The sequence below is a fragment of the Ailuropoda melanoleuca genome, chromosome 1 (assembly GCF_002007445.2).
Source record: "Ailuropoda melanoleuca isolate Jingjing chromosome 1, ASM200744v2, whole genome shotgun sequence".
In the NCBI taxonomy this organism is placed as follows: Eukaryota; Metazoa; Chordata; class Mammalia; order Carnivora; family Ursidae; genus Ailuropoda; species Ailuropoda melanoleuca.
Window position 1 is genome coordinate 76,393,079 of NC_048218.1, and position 20,193 is coordinate 76,413,271.

At 47.8% G+C, this 20,193-nt stretch overlaps 1 protein-coding gene across 4 annotated transcripts in view; it reads right to left on the reverse strand.

Moving 5' to 3' along the window:
- LPP (LIM domain containing preferred translocation partner in lipoma) overlaps positions 1 to 19,053 on the reverse strand; it is a 655,090-nt gene extending 636,037 nt beyond the window's left edge. For all 4 annotated transcript variants that reach the window (XM_034661250.1, XM_034661257.1, XM_034661240.1 and 1 more), the window contains exon 1: positions 18,932 to 19,053. The gene's annotated coding sequence lies outside the window, so the exon portion shown is untranslated. The remainder of the gene's footprint in view (positions 1 to 18,931) is intronic.
- Between the last annotated feature and the right edge of the window lie 1,140 nt (positions 19,054 to 20,193).

Here is a 20,193-nt window from a genome sequence, read left to right on the forward strand (position 1 = left end):
CACATCCCAAAGAATACCACTTTCTCTATGCAGACTATCAACAAATGGACCATTCATAGCTACAACGCTGAAATAGTGCCTGAAAGTCTGCTGTGGGATGGATGGATGGATGGATGGATGGATGGATGGATGTGAGGGGGGAGGTGGGAGGATGGATGGATGCATGGATGGATGGATGAGGGATGGGTGTATAGGTGGGTAGGTTGGTGGGTATGCTCATGGATGGGGAGTTGTGGGGGTGGGGGAGTTGGATGGAAGGATGGACGGATGGAAGGGCACTTCTCAGGGCTGGTCCTGGGGGGGTGTAGAGATGAGCAAGTGAAAATCTTATTCTAAAGGAACTAAGTTTGAGCATCCCATGGGCAATGTCAAACCTGTCAATCTATCCATGTACCCACCCACCCATTCAACATGTGTTTGCCATATGTCTGCCAGATTCCAGACAGGAATGAATGTTGGGAGGAAGAGATTATTTCCTGCTTAGGGGCAAAAGGTGGAAAGCAAGGCCTGCTTCATGGAGGAGGTGCTGGACATTAAAGATAAGTTTAAACAGACGATGATGGCAGGGAACAGCAATCTAAACTGAGGAAATGCTGTGACAAAGGCAAGAGTGAACAAAAGCAATGGAGATTAGGTTCCAAGTCAGTTGGTTCTGTTCAACAAGACCGTAAATGTGTAGTCATGGAGACAAAGATCTGAGGTTGCCAGGTGCTGGGGTCGGAGGCAAGAAAGAACAGGCAGATGACAGAGGATTTTTAGGGCAGCAAAATATTCTGTATGACACAGTGGTGGATACATGTCATCACACATTCGTCCAAACCCACAGGATGTACAACACCAAGAGTGAACCTTAACATAAAGTACGGACTTGGGGTGATAATGAGGTGTCAACGTAGGTTCCTGACTGCACACACACGTACCACTCTGGTGGGGGATGTGGATAATGGGGAAGACTTTGTGTGTGCATGAGGAAGGAGGGATAAGAGAAATCTCTGTACCTCCCTCTCAATTTTGCTGTGAACCCAAAACCATTCTTAAAAAATAAAGTCCTTAAAATTAAAAAAAAAAAAAATGGCTTAGGGATATACAGAGGACTTACGTCCCCAGGATTCTCGCACTGCCTCCACTGCCCCAGCTTCTTCCTCCAGCCTCCCCGCTGAACATGGCCTCCCTCCATCTCTGCTGGCACTGAGCACCGCGCCGTGCACCTGCTCTCCTCATCCGGCTTCCCAGCTCCCGTGCCGTCTCGGCTGCCTCCGCCATGTCTTCCTCCTGGGTATCGGTGCCTGCTGCAGCCTTCACTATACTTACTATGCCATGTCTTTACACTACTGTTTTCTGTAATTTATAAAACACATACTGCCCACGAGTTTGTATTTTTAATTCCTGTAAGAAGTTTTGGGATCCAATTTGTGTGAAAGTCAGACTGCAACATAATGTAGTATTGTATGATAAAAGCCTCCAAGAATAAAAACAGACAGTATATCCTGCTTATCAGAAACTCAAACACTGGTTCCATTTCTGAGCATCACAGATTTCCTTATGAATGACTCTTCCTTGTTTTGCCGTGATTTGTCCCAGTCTTCTTGAAATACGTTCTAAGGATAGAGTTTCCTAATTTTCAAGGGTTCTTTTTTCAAACGTGTACTGAGAACCTACTGTGTTTCAGGCTACCCCGTAAGTTAGCACGTCGGCTCACTTAACTTTCACAAGGTAAAACTGGGGTACTCTGTGAGCATTAAGTAGCGCGAGGTATCACTGACCACGGAACCCACTTTACAGATAAGGAGCCCCTGACTGTGGCTCACTCATCCATTCAACGATAGGGACAGGATCGGGGCATTGCCAGGATCCTTTCTTGACCTTCTCCAGGTTCCCACCTTTGCCCAGCATTGTCACTCTCCATTTTGGGGCCTCAGTCTCCTCCCCCAAACACAAGGAGGCTGTACTGTGGGGATATGTAAGCCCTGCTTTGTCAGAGCTCCTTCCAATCAAAGAAGGAGAAGAGGGCAACAGAAGTGGGTCCCACTCAGTCCCACATCATCCACAGCTGCTCCAATGTCTTTGTTCAACGTTAGAGGTTCTAAGAGGCTAGTCTATAAAGAATCCTTCCCTCACTGTTAAAAAAGATGTCAGCTTTAAAGCCACTCTACGCGAGGGAGATGCGACAGCCAAAGGCAATGAGCTACTCTGGATTGCATCCTGGAGAGAGGATGTTAATGGTAAAACTGGTGAACTCCAAAGTCTGGAGTTGAGTTAATAGCAATGTACCCATGTCAGTTTCTTAGTTTTGACAAATGGCCCATAGTGATGCAAGACACCAAAAATAAGAGACACTGGATGAGGGGTGGATGAAAATTCTCTGTACAGTCTTTACAACTTTTCTGTAAACTTAAAACTATTCCAAAATTAACAGTTTATTTCACAAGATGACCCAGGGGGCCACCTGGCTGGCTCAGTCAGAAGAGTGTGCTACTCTTGATCTCAAGGTCATGAGTTCAAGCCCCATGCTAGGTGTAGAAATTACTTAAAAATAAAATTTAAAAAAAAAAGAAAAATGACCCCAAAAAAATCCACTCATCTCTAATACCTTCTCCAAATCATAATTTTCTGCCTGTAAGGATAACACATAAAAACACTGGCTAATATTTAATGGGTATTTAACATGTGTCAGGCTCTAAGGGTTTGATGTGTATTAACTCATTTAATCCTCACAACAAGGAGATAGATAACTTTGTTATTCCCATTTTATGGATGAGGCAACAGAGGCCTACACAGATGAAGTGACAAGTCAGGGTATTAATGGTAGAGCCAAGGATACAGTCTAGCTCCAGCGTCCATGCTCTCAAACACTATGTAGATCAAAGCTTTCCAAATGCTTCTGGATTTTTCAAGTAGGCATACATAACTGGGGAAATCCAAAGGACTAATCACAAAGACTGAAAGGTGAATTTCATGTTCATCCAAAGAGGAACTCTCAAGGTAAATTCCTACCATTTGAAAATCTTCCCAGGAGTGGAACCAAACCTCACAGCCATTATCAATGGCCTCTCTACATGCTGTACAAGTGGATGACTTCTCTGGCTTCTGCTGTGTCCTGTGCTCTCAGCCACATCATTCTAGATGATCTGTACCACCAGTCCACTGGTCTGCCACTTACTGGGCTGCCTGAGGACATTTTTTCGCTGAAGTGTCTGTCCAGGTGGATGGTGAAATGAAACATGCAACCCGCCTTTTTTTCTTCTTTTTTAAATATTTTATTTACTTATTTGAGAGAGAGAGAGAGAGAGCACACACAAGAGGGGGGAGGGGCAGAGGAAGAGGGAGAAGCTGACTCCCCACTGAGCAGGAAGTCCAACAGGGGCTTGATACCAAGAAACAGAGATCATGACCTGAGCCAAAGGCAGACGCTTAAGTGACTGAGCCACTCAGGCGCCGTTCAAGCTGCCTTTTCAAGGTGGGCAAAACAGGCTTCAGCTTTCCAGGTAACTAGCTTTTCCAGATTCCCAGGAATCCATGCTGAAAACCCACGAGTGCATTAACCCATTCTCTCTAAAACAAATAAAGAAAATCTCTTAAAAGAAGAAAAGAAATCCAACCCAGATCTCCTCACTCCTTGCCTGTGCTCCTTTCCACACAGAAATGGGTAACAGGTGCATATGCAAAGAACACAGCGTGAGGTCAGATCTCCATGACACTGTGGACCAGATTCACTGATTGTCCTCCACTTTATCTAGCATGTCCCATCTGCCGGTTGCTACTGCACATGAGAAAACCAGTAGCATCATTTTAAATGAAACAGATGACTTTTCAGGAAGAATTAAAAAGGCAGCTCGCCTTAGATGAAAACAATGAAACAAAAGGGTAAGAAGGAAAAATCAAGACAGGAAGGGAAGCTGGAAGGGAAGGGAAGGAAAAGAAAGAGCGTGTGATAGGGGACATGGACGTGAGACCTGCTGGAATGAAGCTCTCCACGAAGGAGCCCTAACGAGCTCCTGGAAGAGACTGGGCTTCACAGACAGAGGCTCTGCCCCAGACAAGGTGTCAGAACGCCTTGGTAAGTGATGGCTTCTGCAGATGGGCACTCAGTTGGAACAAGGCCTGAAGCAGAGTTCTGCACCCAAACCTCCGTCGCCTCTTACCTCTCCAGGTTTAGGCCATAATGAATATTGGTCTAAGCTGCGTCCATGGATGAAGGGCACCGCAACCAAACCAGTCATGTCCAAATTTCACAGTTGTCCTGTTCCTTGTAACTCTTGATAATCCCCCAGCCCCCTCTACTTACACAACTGTCCCTCCTTCACAAGCCCAGCCCTTCTGCTCTGATTTCACACCCTCAGCCCTAGCCACACGTCTCTACGTCTGAAACCAACCACTGTGTCCACATGCCTTTCCTACGCCATAGAACTTCCAACCCTGTGTCAGTGATTAGGGTGCATGCCTGAGTACCCCTCCGAGGCTCACCTGCTATAGACAGGCTCCACGGCTCACAGCAGCTTTGCCCGAAGCACACTGGAACACTAAGCCTGAGAAATGTCCTAGGGGGTGGGGAAAAAAAAAAAAAAGGAGGAGGAGGAGGGTGATAGAGGGACTGTCTGATCAAATCACTTCAAGAAACAAGCGTCACGGTGTGCATTACGTTACTAAAGGCTCAGAGAGTCCCATGGTAAAGATACCCATTCAGTTTTTTTTCACTTGGACTTTACCAAACTTACTTGGCTACAGGACCTTTTTCTCATAGAACAGTCCTAAGACTTTGGGAAACAGTACCTCACAGAACCACATTATTCTAAGGGACCTCGGCATCTTGTCCAACATTTACTCTACTGCACCTCTCCTACCAGACTGTGCGTCTTCTTGCAAAGCAAGGACCAAATCATTATGGTATCCTTGACACACAGCAAAGAGCTTTCCAAAGTGTAGGTCCATAAATATGTGCCAAATGAATGCACTAAACCCAATCATCTCATCTTTAAGATGAAAAAATAAAGCCAAATGTATCAACATCACTTCCTCTAGATTTCTCTAAGTGTCTGCAAGAATGTCTTGTACGAAGAAGGTGCTCAGTAATTCCTGAAGAATGGAGTAGAACAGAATGAACGGAACAGAAGTTCCTCAGCTCTGCCCTAAGCCAGAAGTCCTCATAACACGATGGACTCCTACTTCTTTCCCTCCTCTTTTGCCCAAGTTGGTGTCAGCCAGATGAAAATGAAGCTGGCAAGTCAGAAGAGGAAAGCCATGGGAAAACCCAAGGCCCTTTGGGTTGGGAGGTGGGGAAATGGTGTTTGCAGACTGATGGGGATAAACAAGACCTGTCTGTATCTAATTTAGACTTAATAAGATAGTTTGCTGAATGTTAATTAACATTAACAGTGGTTGTTACCAACTGTGGTGATTAACTTAATTTTGAATTAAATAAGCAATAAATGCTTAACTGAAGTTCTATTAAATTTTACCCAGCAAGTAAGGAATATGAGGCTCTTAATTGACTTTAAACAAGATAGTTATGGCAAGTTAGTTGAATTTTTATTACCTGAAGATAACTGCCTTATTAAATCTAAATTGACTATTTTATTTGATAGAGAAATATGTCATCTGTTATTTCCATTTACCAAAATCACATCCAAAAATGTTCACGCTTGTTCCAAACTGCCTAGATTGGGGTTATTTTGTTTTCTAGTCCTACTTTAAAGATTTGTTTATTTATTTGAGAGAGAGAATGAGTAAGAGAGCCGGGGGTGGCAGACGGAGGAAGAATCCCAAAGGGACTCCATGCTGAGCATGGAGTCTGACATAAGGCTCGATCTCAGGATCCAGAGAGCATGACCTGAGCTGAAATCAAGAGTTGGATGCTTAACCGACTGTGCCACCCAGGTGCCTTTAATAATAAGCTTATTCATTTAAGAATGAATGTAAATGTAAGAGGCAGAGAAGTCTAGGAAGGAGTTTACATATATAAGATTGAAGTGACCCTATTTTCTAAACCAAAAATCAGGTCTCTGCTTTCTCAACGTAGACACAGTTTGGGGATGTTGTGTAGGTGTCACAATTCTGAAATTTCCAGAATGTTTCCATGGCTTAAAAGGCTACTAATATAAAATATATGAAATCACAGTAAAAATAAATGGTTGGCTTCACTACTGAGCACGCTGTATGTTGCTAGGTAATTAACCTCACTCTTCCAGAGGCCTCAGCTACCACACATGTGAATTGAGGATGCTGGAGTGCAGATCATGGACTTTATTCACTATGCTTTTCTTTATAGTATGTGTCCCTGGAATAGTGCCTAGCGTGGAGTAGGTGCTCAATAAACGCTGACCAAATGAATGAATAAAGAGTAGGCAAGACAAAACACTGAACACTTTCAGCCCCTGCACGCCAAGCTTCTCCAGCCCACTTAAATACTACTATTTGACAATTCACACAAGGGACAACATACTCTAAAGTACTACGTCGGAACGTTTTTCAGTAATCAAAGGAATGCAAATTAAAACAATAACGAAATACCATTTCTTGCATATTAACTTAGCAAAGACAAATGCAAGTTACAAAATTACATCCTGGCGAAGATACAGAGAAACAAGGAGAGTCCCACACTGCTAAAGACTCCGCCAGAGGCTGCATGGCAACTGGGATGAAAAGTATTAGAGATATTTAGCATTTGGTGCCAATAATTCTCCTTCGAAAGAACCTAAAACTTGTTTTGCCAGCCGATAAACATTTGTTAAAGGTCTACCTGCTATGGGGTCATGCACTACAGGGAAAAGATCTTGGTTGTCTTATCATCGGGTGGGTTGGCAGAGAGAAAGTGGACAGAGATGACACTTTGTAGCAGACACCACATGGCAGGCATTGCTGCTTTACTACCCTGACCACAGAATTCCTTCCACAACCACGTTACGTGGATGGCACTATTAACCCCTTTCACAGAGGAGGCTAAGGAACCAATACAAGGTTATAACAACTAACAAGTGGCAGAGCCAGGATGGGAACCCAAACCTGTCTCTCCAACCATCCATGCATTTTCTACTGCGTCCTGGAGGAGATAAGAAATATACTCACCAAGACACATAATGCAAGGGACAAAATGGTAACCACTGTCAGGGATAAGTGGAGGTGACAAAGAAATAGTTGTCTTTAGGAAATAATTTAGAAGGAAGTGAGAGCTATTTGTCCACCGCTGTTTACACTGCATATTGAATTGCATTTAATGTTTTTAAAACTGAAAACTATCCTACTGTCCACATAGGTAATGTTTAAAGCAGGATGTATTAATTTCAACAAATCTTTCATTATGTAAAAGATAAATTTAAGCCCAGGCCAAAAAAAAAAAAGTAAGACTTTTTAATAATAATATTAAGGAGAAATATCATACACATACAAAAAAGGGGACATGCACTTTGTGGGGGTTAAGGTTAGGGTTATGGTCTCCTAAGAGGTAAGAGACAGGTTTTCAGGTGAAAGAGTTTTGGTAGGAGGTATTTTGGTTTTGTTCTTTTTTTAAGTTGAGTAAATGTATTCTAAATGAGTTCCTTTTGTCTTTTGATAACAGACTGATTAATGTCTACATGAGTTCAATTTGGTTTTTTCATTACTAAACATATTCTTAAAACTCAAGTTCTCATTTATTACTTTGTTTATATAATTCATTCGTTCATATGTTCATTCAACAAACACTTATTAAATTCCTGCCACATATCAGGATCCACAATGGATATGAATATAAACAGAAGCTAGAGCTGGTCTCAGGGATCTCTGCACAGGCTGGGAACAGGAGGAATCTGAAACTGTTCTAACAGAAAACTCAAGCTGAAGTCCTGGTTCAACATCCAACTAGCCTGGGCCCCTGGAAAGTCATTTAATCTTTCTCTCCTCATGTTCCTGATCAGTAAAATTTGGACAGGAAATAACTCCTCACAGCACTGTTGTGAGGATTTCCCTGTAATTCATAGGAAAACTCATGGTTAACTGTAAAGCACTATAAAAATGGCGACTGGTAGAAAGTCATAACCATATTCCATTTTGATCAGGACTGTGCTGGCCAGTCTCAGCCCAAAAGATCTCTTTGGTGACTCTCAACCTCCTGGTACCAAAATGGTCATTCTCTCAATATTCTTTTTTTTTTAAATATTTTATTTATTTATTTGAAACAGAGAGAGAGACAGCCAGCGAGAGAAGGAACACAAGCAGGGGGAGTGGGAGAGGAAGAAGCAGGCTCCTAGTGGAGAAGCCTGATGTGGGGCTCGATCCCAGAACGCTGGGATCACGCCCTGAGCCGAAGGCAGACGTTTAATGACTGCGCCACCCAGGCGCCCCCATTCTCTCAATATTCTGCATGAACTATATAGCCCACCATTCTTAGGGCCTCGTTATCCATTTTCAACTTTCTCTGCCGTTGATCCAATTCAGCTAAGATGATCCTGAGAAGCCAAATGAACAGACCCCGCCCCACCAGGTAAGATGGTTACAAGCATCTATTCCCAGGAAGGAAGAAAGGAAGGGAGGGAGACAGGGAGGAGGATGGGAAGGGAAGGAGGGACAAGAAAAAAGAGGTCAGGGTTGGCAGACCTCAAAAACATTCTATATCAAATCCTCAATCAATACCTGAGTTTTTGCTAACATTCCAATCAGCCACTGCCTGAACATCTCCAATGATTAGAGATTCAATAACTCTAGAAAGAAACAATTCCATTCAGAATTAAGAGATTTCATGGAATTCTTAAAAGATAAAAAGGGATAGAGATCTTCCCCTTGACAAATAGCTACCTCAACAGCCATGCACTCTGTCACCCTTTCACAGACACTGAGCGAGGATGGGATCACCTGGAGGTTATGCTGGAACCAGGGCTGTGGACTTAGCACGTTTCACCCACTCAGGGTCCAGGTTTCCTCTTGTTTAAACGAGAAGATTGGATGACCTCTATTTAACCTGTAAAACATCCACCACGTCCATGGCCTTGACCCTAACTCAGCTTCCCTTTGGCTTTTGCCTGGGCTATTACAGTACATGTTGCCATCCCCAGTCCCCACTGCCCCACCCAGCACACCATAACCAACGATCTTCCTAAAACACAGAGGCCCTGACTTGATTCTCCTTTCATAGTGCAACCTCAACTCCTTAGCAATCAAGACCTTTCTCAATCTCAGCCCCACCTTTTCACCCTCCTTTTCACCCTCATGGCCCTGGCCTCCATACTATGCAGTCCATCTCCAGTGACTCCAATTTTCCAAGGCACTGTGCACTTTCTCACCTCTGTGTCTCTGCCACGTGACTGCCCTTACTTAACTACCCCTCTGCTCTCTTGCCCACCAAATTCCCACTCATCCTTCAAAGCCCAATTAAGTGACAGTCTCTTCATCTGTGAAGTTTCCCCCAGGTCCCTAGTGTTAGTCACCATCCAATCAGAGCCACCAGATACTTCTTGCATGTATTTTCCATCCCCAAAACCCAGACCAGAATTTCACTCATTCATTCACAGGTACACCTGCCACGTGGTGTGGAATGAAGGAGTACGGGTACATCAGATCAACGGACAAATGTATCTTTAGGGTCCTGCCCCACCGTCATTACTGGAACCCTAGGATTCCCCAAGTGAAGCTGCGAGGCTGTGGCCAAGAAGAGAGGTTTCCAGGACAGAAATGACCAGACGTCTGGAAAGCTGACCTACCTTTCACCTCACTCTAAGAAAAGGTGCTGCTGACCCTCCAGGTCCCTTCCGTGTGCCTTTCCCACAAGTCAGGGCACCCACACCCCACCCTGTTGGTGGCAACTCCCTGCTGCACTTCATGCAAAGGATTCATTTTCATACCAAACAAGACAAGAGCTCCAGGTGCCAACGAAGTTTTGTTTTTCTTCCTGGGAACTGAACAAGAACCATCTTCAATGGAATCATTAGGAAGAATAAGGGCAGGTTATTCTGGTAACTTCTTGGTACAGAATTCAGTACCGCACTGGGCTTCCACAGTGATCCCTGAGATCATTATCAAGATGGGCCAATGAATGGAAAATAAATGATCCAAAAACCCAGCTCGAGTAGACACACAGACAGAGAACCAATTTTATTTCTTTAGATTTAGCAGCCAGAATAATTTTAGCTGCCCCACTGCATCCTGGACTGAGCCCTCCTGTCCTTCAATGTCTAACCTAAGACCCAGCCCTTCCAACGAACTCCCATGCCCGTTCCAGTGCACTCGCACACCCCATCTATCCCCTACTGCACAGGCATGAACATGTTTTCATCAACCCTGACCAACCCTACATGCCTACAATCTTGACAACCTCTTCTGACATCCTCAAACTTTACCTCACAAAAGTAGTTCACTGAACCAACGTTTCTTGAGCGCGTAGCATCTCCTCTAACAAAAACAGTGGGTGTTTGTTGAGTCCTCATGAAAGGCCTAGCCTTATGCTCACTTCTTGCATGACCTCCCTCAAAACTCCCCTACAAGTGGGGCGACCATACCATCTATCCTCCAAATCAGAACACCTTTGGGAGTGAAAGGGTATCACTAAATCAGTCCTACACAGGGACACGGACGTAAACCAGGGCTGTGCTGGGCGGACCAGAGAGTGGGGTCTCTCTACCTGCTAGCCAAATATGGTGGCTACAGCCACCTTTACAGACAAGAACACTGAGGCTCACATTAAGGACAGGAATCCCTTACTATCCACCAAGTGGTCTTCCAAAGATGCCAAAAAAAACTCATACTACATACTCCCACAGCCATCTTCTAAGGGGCTAAGGGGGTCGGGCCCTCTACCTCCCCAAGCGCTTGGACGTGGCAGCTGATCTGCTGCTTAATGGCCTGAGTGACGAAGGAATGCTAACAATGGCTATGGCAGGAAAGTGCCCATACTGGGGGTGGACCAAAGCCAAAACACACTTCTTGAAGGTCAGTGAAATCACCCCACCCCGTCCTGGTCCTCTCGCTGACCTGCGCCATGAAAGGTTCCCACACAAGCTTCGGAGGGAGGACGAGCACCACCCCTCTACACCAGCTTTCCATTTTAACCACAGGGGGCTTTGAAGGGAGGCCGTGACACAAGCAATTACTGCAACAGAAGCCAACCCTGGAGGGCTGAGGAGCACAGACACCACAGGAACAAATCCCCTGAGAGAGTGGGACGGCTGCAAGACAAGAAGGGCCATTGCACAGCCTGGAAGCTCTGTGGCTGTCGGCAGCACTCGGCCCTCTTCACAGGGCATGCTGTTCTCCACAGTGATGCCATCACCGATAAGAAGTCTGAAAATGAGGAAGTCAGTACAGCAAATCACGCCTGCGGCTACCCAGGGAGCACTCTTCAGTAAGCGGTACAGCTAAGATTCAAACTCGGAGCAGCTGTCTGGGTCTACACCCCACCATCTCCACCGGCAGGGCAAGGGATCATCACCATGTGCCAAACCCCTGCTCCGCCCCAGAAACTGCCACATTGCCCGCTGCGATACAGTTTATGAAGCACTGTTAGGGAAATTCCTCTGGTTCTCACAAATGCACTATGATAGAAGATCTCTATTTGAAGGTAACTGAAGTTCAGGGATGTTCCAGAAGTTGCTTAAGACCACAGCGCTAGTGGGTGGCTCAAACAGAGATTTTGCTTTTCATACACCAAAAACGTTTGGTGATGGTACCGCCAAAATGACAGCATGGTGAAGGCCAGACTCTCAGGGTTTGGGGTCTCCAGCCTGATTCTCAGTTGCCTTCCAAAATCACAGACACAGCAAATACGAATTAGTACACAGTGAAATAATACTGTTTCTTGCCTGTGTATGGGGCCTGCTAAGAATCTGTCAATGTCAATTTCTCATGCTTACCTGCAAAAGTTAAGGAGCAGGACCAGAGCTTTGGAGATGGGAGTCTGAGTCTCATTCTGACAGTTAAAGCAGAACACCCCATGGGAGGGTTCTTCACCCCTGAGCTCTTGCCCACACTCTGCAGATATGACTAATCCTGTTAACCCATCTCTTGGATTGCAATTGGGAGCTTGGTAAAAAAAAAAAAAAAAAAAAGATTGTAAAATGCATCCACCACATAAAAAGTGCTATGAAGGCAATGCAGTACTGATGGGTTCTGTGAGCTGGGTTGTGACGGGTAGGTTTAACAGGAAGGAAAAAACAAAAGGATCTACCCTGTAATGGACCTAAAACTGGCAGCCTCAAAACCTTTACACAAGCAAAAATAAGTAAAATGGAAAGGGGACGGATAGGGGTGGGGCTGGGGGCTGTCACACACAAGGAACCTGGAAGTTATCATGCAGTCAGAACCTTGGTTCTTGCAAAAAAACAAAAAAACAAAAACAAAAAAAACGTGAAGGGCATAAATGGCAGTAAAAGAAACCAATCTCCCACCACGCACACACTCAAACTGAACCACCTTGATCACTTTGTTTCAAAGTGCAAAGTACAAGGTTCAAGCCCAGTAAGAGAGCAAGTTACATTCCCTCCCAAATTCTCCAAAGCAAAGCCCTGGCGGGGTTGGAGGTAGGGCAGGGAAGGAATGTGTCAGGTCAGGCTCAGCAGAAACAGAATCAAAAACACCTTTGAAATAAAATAAAATAAAATTTAAAAAAAAAAAAAAAAAAACCTCTTTGAAAGAGATCTGGCCTGGGAGGACGGGGTTTGGCCCAACTCCAGCTCAGCGGACAAGGATGTGACAGAGAAGTGTGCCCCTTTCCCAGGGCCTCGGTTTCCTCACCTATGCAAAGAGGGATCCGGTGGCTCGAGCCAAGGCCCAGCCCACCTTCCTAAGGCAGGAACTGGCTGCCAGCTCGAAGCTTCACCCACTGCCCTGTACACTTTGGTCACATAAAAGTCTTGTCCAGCCAAGGCTGTAAGCCGGCAAACATTTATAAGGACGAGAGTAGGAACTAAGCTGCCTGATACGATTCTAACAGCAAACAGCTCCTGGAACTGTTTTTCCCTCTCTTCTCTGTCAGGCTGGTAGAGGCCCACCATCACCCACCCTGGAACTGAGCAGCAGCCTCCAATGGGGCTCCCGGCCTCTGCGCTTGCCCTGCCAGCACTCTGCTCTCTGCAACCCAGATCCACCACAACCCTCCTTTGCTCAAACAGTAACAAAAGCCCTCCTGTCCCCCACAATCACCATCATCCTTACTCCTGCCAGCCCCTTCCCCCCTAACCCTCCCAAGCCAGTCCCATCTTTCACCATGAGCTCCACACACACACTTCTATTCACCAAACACTTTAAGGCCTCAGGACAATACATAGATATCAAGGCCACTCTATCTGGAAAACTCTTCCATCCCTGATCCCCGCCTACCATATGAACTCCTACTCACTCTTCAAAACCCAACCAATGTCTTCTTCTCAATGAGCATTCTCCTGTTCTTCCCGGTGGTGGGTCACTCCTTGCTTAGTGCTCCCATCAGTCCTGTGTGTACCGCTTTAGTAGGGCCTTACTATGCTCTATTTTAGTCTCTCTCCTATACTGGAACGAAGAGCTGTAGAGACCGAGCCTCGGTTGTCTTTGTCAGCCAGTATCCAGCATTTCTGTCCGGCACACGTTAATCTAGTAGTACCCCCGAGCTGCACTGAACACAAGAGGCTGACATGTATGTGAACACACATGTATGTGGGGGACAAGGGGGCAAGGGGTCTGCAAACGGCTTCACAGCACAAGGTGGGTTTCGGCCTTGAATTTAAAGGGTCATAGGTGTACAACAGGCAGAGACTCTGGCCAGCCTGGAACACCAGGCAGAGAGAACAGCACAGGAAAAGCCACAGATCGAGAAAACAGAAGAAACGCCCCTCTGCACTGCCGGGCCCTGGTCGTCACCCTGATAGCGAGACTGCCCAATGCCAATGCCACCTGGGCAGGCTACGGTCTAGCTGGTCCTCCACCCAGTGCTGGGACTCCACGGGCCCAAGCTTCGATGAGCCAAGGTCCCTCTCCCCTATCACTACTATCGTGGGGTTGCAGTGAATCATATCAATCCCTTTCTTCATCAAACCAATGCTTCCAAAGCACCTACCAGGTGACAGGCACTCTTCTGGGCCTGGGGACATGGCCAGTAACAAAGCAGGCATTTTTGCAATCCTCAGGAAGCTTATGTTAAAGTGGAAGAGGGGCAGAGACTAGCAAACATATAAAGTCAAGTGGTGACTGGTGTCTATACTGTGTCAGTAAATGCTGTTCATTCACTGAACAAATTGTCCTGAACATCTTCAGAGCACCAGAGACTAGAGGGATTCCAAGATGAGATAGGCAAGGTCCTGTTTACTTTGTTGAGTGCCATTCCTAGCGTCTGTCTCCTCACCTGAAAATGCCTTTATCTCTGAGTTGGTGAAATGCAAACAATCCACCTGAGGCAGGCAGGCCACAGGCAGAACTTGTGCAGATCCCTCAGGGTCCTGAGCCAGAAAGCCATCTTGCAGGAAGGAGTCAGTGTGACCTGAGGAAGGGCAGGCAGGATCCAACAGGAGCTATGCAGCTCAAGTCCAGAGGACATCCAGCATTGTGGAAGGGGTCACAGGTCAAGGGCAAGGACAGGGATCAAGACCCTCCCTCACTTTGCTACTTGAGTGATTTGATTGCCCCAACTGCCTCTCTATAGGGATACATCAAAGCCTTATCACTACAGAGGGCCGGGGAGGGAATGATGTGGGGGTAGGTTCAGATGGTTTGCTGGAGAGGCTCTGTTCTGTGTGGCTAGGTTTGGGGAGAAAAGACACCCAGTGGGTAGAAAGAATGGTAGTATCTTGAGAGAGAAGGGGCTGGGCAGCCGCATGCGGAAGTGAGAAGCCTGTTCACACACTTAAACCTTCGACTGTGATCCCACCGGGCCCAGTGCATGTGAACTGAATTAAATTCCAAGGAAGACCACTGAAAAACACCACTGATTTGCACTTTCCGTCCTGTGGACACAGAGAGCGGTGATGAAGCTACGGATCAGGAAAAGGCTGGAAACTTAGCCACGTCACTAATGGTTATGTGACGCTACTTAACCAAAAACTCATTTTCTCATCTGCAAAATAAGACCGAAAATCATAAAGCCTCCTTTTAATCAATCAGTATGAGAATTACATAAGCACCTGGGAAGCACTCAGAATATTGTCAAAATTATTATATTATTATTACAGTTATTAAGAAAGAATGATAAAAAGATAAACGTTTTCCAGCTTCAATTCTGTGGTTTACCTGCTGCCAGGCATGAATCCCATTAAGCCTCCTGCCACCCACCCACCCTATTCACAGACAGGAGAGGTGAAGTCCTCATCAGTACGTCAGTGTGCTGTCTCACTTCTGTGACCTGCAAAGGAATACACCAGCCAATCGCCCCGCGCATCCAGGAAGTGTGGACCAGACTCCCATAACACACTTCCGTTCCCTTCTCCCTTGCCTCACCTCTACCTCATACACACCTCCCGCCCACAGATTTCCACCCGGATAGCAGCTTCCCACCTGCAACACAGCTTTACCTCCTCCCTCCTCACCTGGGTTTCTTCCAGCAAGGCGCAGCCTTCCAACGCCATATTCCTGAGAAAGTCCCCACCAACACTCACACACCCACCCACCAATGCACACACTGCGCGACTCCTAATTACTGACCAGGGTCAAAGTCTCAGGTTCACTCAGTTAATAAATGTGTTACTGTGCTTCCTGCATTACCATCCAAATACCTAATCCCAGCGATGCTTCCAGAACCCCTGCCCCAGCGCCTTCTCAAGTCAATCTCTAGAGAAACATGTAATGACCCTTTAGCCTACAAGATAAATTTAAATCTACTTAGCAAATTAAATTTAAATTTAAATCTCCGTTTCCCACAGCCCCCTTCACACTGCTCATTCCAAACACAGCCTCATGCATAAACCCTCCTTATGACTGCATATGCCTAACCTAACGCATCCACATCCGTATCTTACCTGTCCTTCTTCCACATGGGCAGGTCCTACTCAGCCCTAAAGATTGTCTTCAGACACCACTCCCTCTGTGGTTGTTCCCCTGAAGTCAACCCTCCTCAGTGCAGAGCAGCCAAAACATGCCCTTATAACAGCACACACACACTTGTGCTCCTCAAGGAGGACAGGGGCTGTGTTCCCTCATCTTTGCCCTCCCAGGGCCAGCCAGTTGAAAGAACTTGTGCACCTCACGCACTGCTCTTCTCCTTTCTGTGTAAAAATTAGCTGTGTGTGCCATCCCCTGCTTTTACCAGGTCACCAGGCATCTCTGTCTTGACCAAAAACCCATCATTATCCCAGCATCTTAAGCCATAGTTCTGGAATCAAATCCAACCAGGCGCGTCCCTGTTCCCAATTAACCGGTGCCAGGTTCACAGTGAAGTAAAGCCACATATTAACACCAAGATCAAAGTTCTGGGCTGTAATTTTGAGCACATCTCTAATTAGCCATGTGACCTTGGGCAAAGGTTCACATGCTGATGACAATGTCACCAGGCCCAATTCTAGGGGGATTGTTTGATATCCAAATGGAATATCTGATGGGAAACTGTTTAATCAAGTGCAGAGCCTTGCACATTCATAAAGGGTATAATGAACAAATTTTATCAAATCTAACCATCAACTGTTAAGATGTACCATTATCAACTTAGAATGAAAAACTGCTCAGCTATGACACATCTGTGATTATAAGAGAACCCAATTTCAGTCATATTAAAATGTGAAGTGTGTTTTAGAATTGATGAAATAAAATTTATTTGTCTCAGTAAAATATAGAAACCTGCTACAAATTTTTCATATTTGCCAATGGCCCATAATAGGTACTTGGTAATATATGCCAAGTAAATGAATGAACACCCACTGAGAATACTCTCAGGCCAAATTATTGCCTCTCTCGCTGGAATTGGGCAGCAGGAGGCCTCCAATGCCAGTTCCTCCCCCTCTCAATCATGTCCCAGCCTGATTAAAACCCTCCAAAGAGGACTTCAAGTCATATCCAGACTCCCTTCATAATGAAGCCTCCTCTCCACCAACCACTGCTTGGCACTGTCTACCTTCCCAGAACAGTGACTTCTCCACCAGAACATGTCACCACAAAAAGAGTCCTACTCAGTCCCAGCCATAGTAACCAGCACAGAAACTCAGCTTCTCCTCCTTCCAGCCATCCCCAAAGCCAACTCTAGGCCCACCCACTACTTACAAGGAGCAGGAGCCTGGGCGTATGCCTGACCCAAAGGGCCCAGGCCTGTACCCTCAACCATTCAGACAGCTAACCCCAACTACTCATCATCTCCCATCTAGAGTCTACATTCTGAACTATAAAAGCCTGGGTGTTGTGGAGGGGGGACTGCCTTGCAAAGATTTAATGCAAGGTACACACTCTTCCTCTTAACTGACCCATGGGGCTGGCAGGCTGGTTGTGGAGTGGAGAGAACCCTATTTCAAGTTCTGGGCCCCCCCCACCATCCACCATTACTCACTGTAGGCTTCAGAACTAGCACCCACCTCCTCTGGGCTTTATGTTTGTTTTCCTACCTGTAAGAGTGAGGGAGGGTAAGGAATTGGGGGTGGGGGCAGTTAGCTGCTTTCCCCCCTTTCACTTAGAGACTTCCCTAAAATGCACACGTGCTGGGAAAGGTAAGCCATTAAATCACTAACACCTTAGTGAGAATGAGTTTCATTAGGAGGCAAACAATTTAGAAAAGGGTATTGGAAACAAAGTTAAGTGAGTCTGGTACGAAGAAAGTAGCTCAGGGATGACCCCACATTTTTGCATTTTGTGTTGAGGACGGGAAGGCAGTGGATCCCTGGGAGGGGAAAGGAAGCCAGAGAGCCCTTTCAGTTCCCGGAGCACTCCCAAGTCCCAAAGGCGTCGCTCTGTCCAGTAGTACTCAGGCACAATTCCACCATTTATCTCATCTCATGCACCCCCTCCATCCAACACTATGACCCTAATACAGTCACATTTACAGTTACATCTCCACTCCCCACATTTTCTTTAGTTTTCTGTGGTCTGCATTCCCTACCCCCACCCCCGCGCAAATGGTCTTCCCGTCGCTGGCTGGCTTCAGGAAACCCCCTATCCTTCAAAGCCTTGATCAAGCGCGGCCCCTCCAAAGGGGGAAATCAAACTCCTTTCCTTAAGCGTCTGAAAACTTTATCCATGCCTTCCCCCCGCTCCCACACTCCGCACTTTATCTCGGGTCAGCTTGGCCACCTCGGTTGACTGCGCGCTCCCTGAGGTCAGGGACTGAGGCCTCTCTGACACCCCGTACACCAGCACAGCGCGTGGCACACAGTGGGTGCTAGAGAAATGCTTGCAGAAAAAGAACCAGGAGCTGGGAACCATCTATGTCACTTATGGCTCGGCCTCTAGAGAGTGACTCCGGGGAGGCCCTCCTTCTCTCTGGGCCTCAACTGAACCGACTGTAAAATGGGGGGACTTCAATTACCGGGTTCCTAGGCCCTTTCCACTGTGACAACTGAGATTCCGCGAAAGCTCCAAGCGGCTGGGTGTGGCCCCGCCCCCTGGACGCCCTGAAAAGCCCGGGCAGGGGGCGTTCAGGGAAGGGCGCCAACCCCGCCCAGCCCCAGGTCAGCGCTTCCCGAAAACTCGGGGTCCCCCTCCCCCATGCGTGCACCCCGTGATTGAGCTGCGGCCGGCACTTCCGCACCACGGGCCCTGGGGCCCGGGCTGGGCGCGCGCTCCGCGCCCTGCGCCCCGCGCTCCTGGCCTCCCCGGAGGCGCTCGCGCCCGGGGAGGGCCGGGGGTTCCCGAGGCGCCCGCGAGCAGAGGGTGGGGGGAAGGAAGGAGGATTTGCAACAATACCTCGGGGAGGAGGCAGCCGGGGCAGCGGCGGCGGCGGCGGCGGCGGCGGCTGGAGGCGGAGGCAGAGGCGAAGGAGGAGGTGCCCGGGCACTCCCCCTCCCATTGTCCCCGGCCCCGGACAGGCCCGGCCCCGCGCCCCGCACCGCGCCCCGCGCCCCGCTCCCCGGGCCGTGCAGCCAGCCCTTACCTTGCAGCGCCCGGCTCTCCCCTGCTCGCTAACGCTACTTATCCCGGGAAAGCTCGCGCGGGGCCCGGGAGCGGACCCAGAGACAAAAAGTGAAACTTCGGCAGGGCTGGAGCGGCTGCTGGTTGGTGCCTTTCCCCCTCCTTCCTCCCCACCGTCCCCACCCCCTCCCCTCGGGCTCCCGTGCGGTGCCCTGAGAGCTGGAGGCTGACGTCAGGGGCCTGAATTCCTGACTTTGCCTGCACGCATTTGTCCATGTAAGGTATGGGAAAGCGTGTGCCCGCGGGGCCGCCGCGCCGCGCTCGCCTGGCGGGGGAGGGGGCGCCCGCTGGGGCTGCGGCTAGTCCAGAAGGTGGGCGCGGGGAGGGCATGTTACTTCCTGGGAGGAAGAGGAGGAGACGCGGGGATGCAGGGAGCTTGCAAAGGAGGAAGGGAAAGAGGGAGGTGTGGAGGCTTTGCCTGCACTGGAGGAAGAGGAAGCAGACGTAGAAGGAGGAAGCGGCTGAGTGGAGGGGCTGCTGAAGGAATGGGGGACCGTGTCTACTGTGGAAGCGCCAATTTAGGGCTCCGAGCCTCAGCCCAAGAGATCCTGCCATGGAATTCCCTTCTGAGATCTTGCTCCCGAGCCTCGCCTTGGATTCCCAGCAACACTCAGAACCTACTGGATGGCAGAGCTGGCAAAGACCAACTTCCCAACCCGCCCACTTGACACAGGAGAACACGGAAGCCCTGGGAGGAGAAGTGACTTGCCCAGGGTCATACACAACACAGATCCAAGAGCAGGACCCGGATGCTTAGGCTTGCAGGGATGTTGCCGCCGCCAGGCAGGGCCCTGACTCCCTTTGTCCCACTGAGCAGTGACAGGGGCTACATGTCCCTGGACAACGCGGCCCACCCTTTGAAGAGCTTGCCAACTTCTCTTGGTCCCCGAGTCAGTTCCTGGAAGGTTCTGATTGACAGCCCTGAGAAGCAGCGACAGTCAGTTGCTTCAGGGCAGTTTCCTCTGTGCTGTAGTCAGAGGAACCCCTGCAGTTTAGCATTTACTTCCCAGCCCTGTCCCGAAGCCCAGAAAGCTTGCTGTGACCTTACAGCTTCAAAAAAAAAGAAAAAAAAAAAAAAGACTGTGAACTGGGTGAACTGGTTTGAATAGAGGCAAGCCTGTTCTTGGAAGGTTTGAGTCGGATTTTTTTCCCTCTGACCTTTGTAAATATGAGCAACCACGAAAATCACCATTTATTTTGTCAAGAGGTTGTAATGTTCGGCAG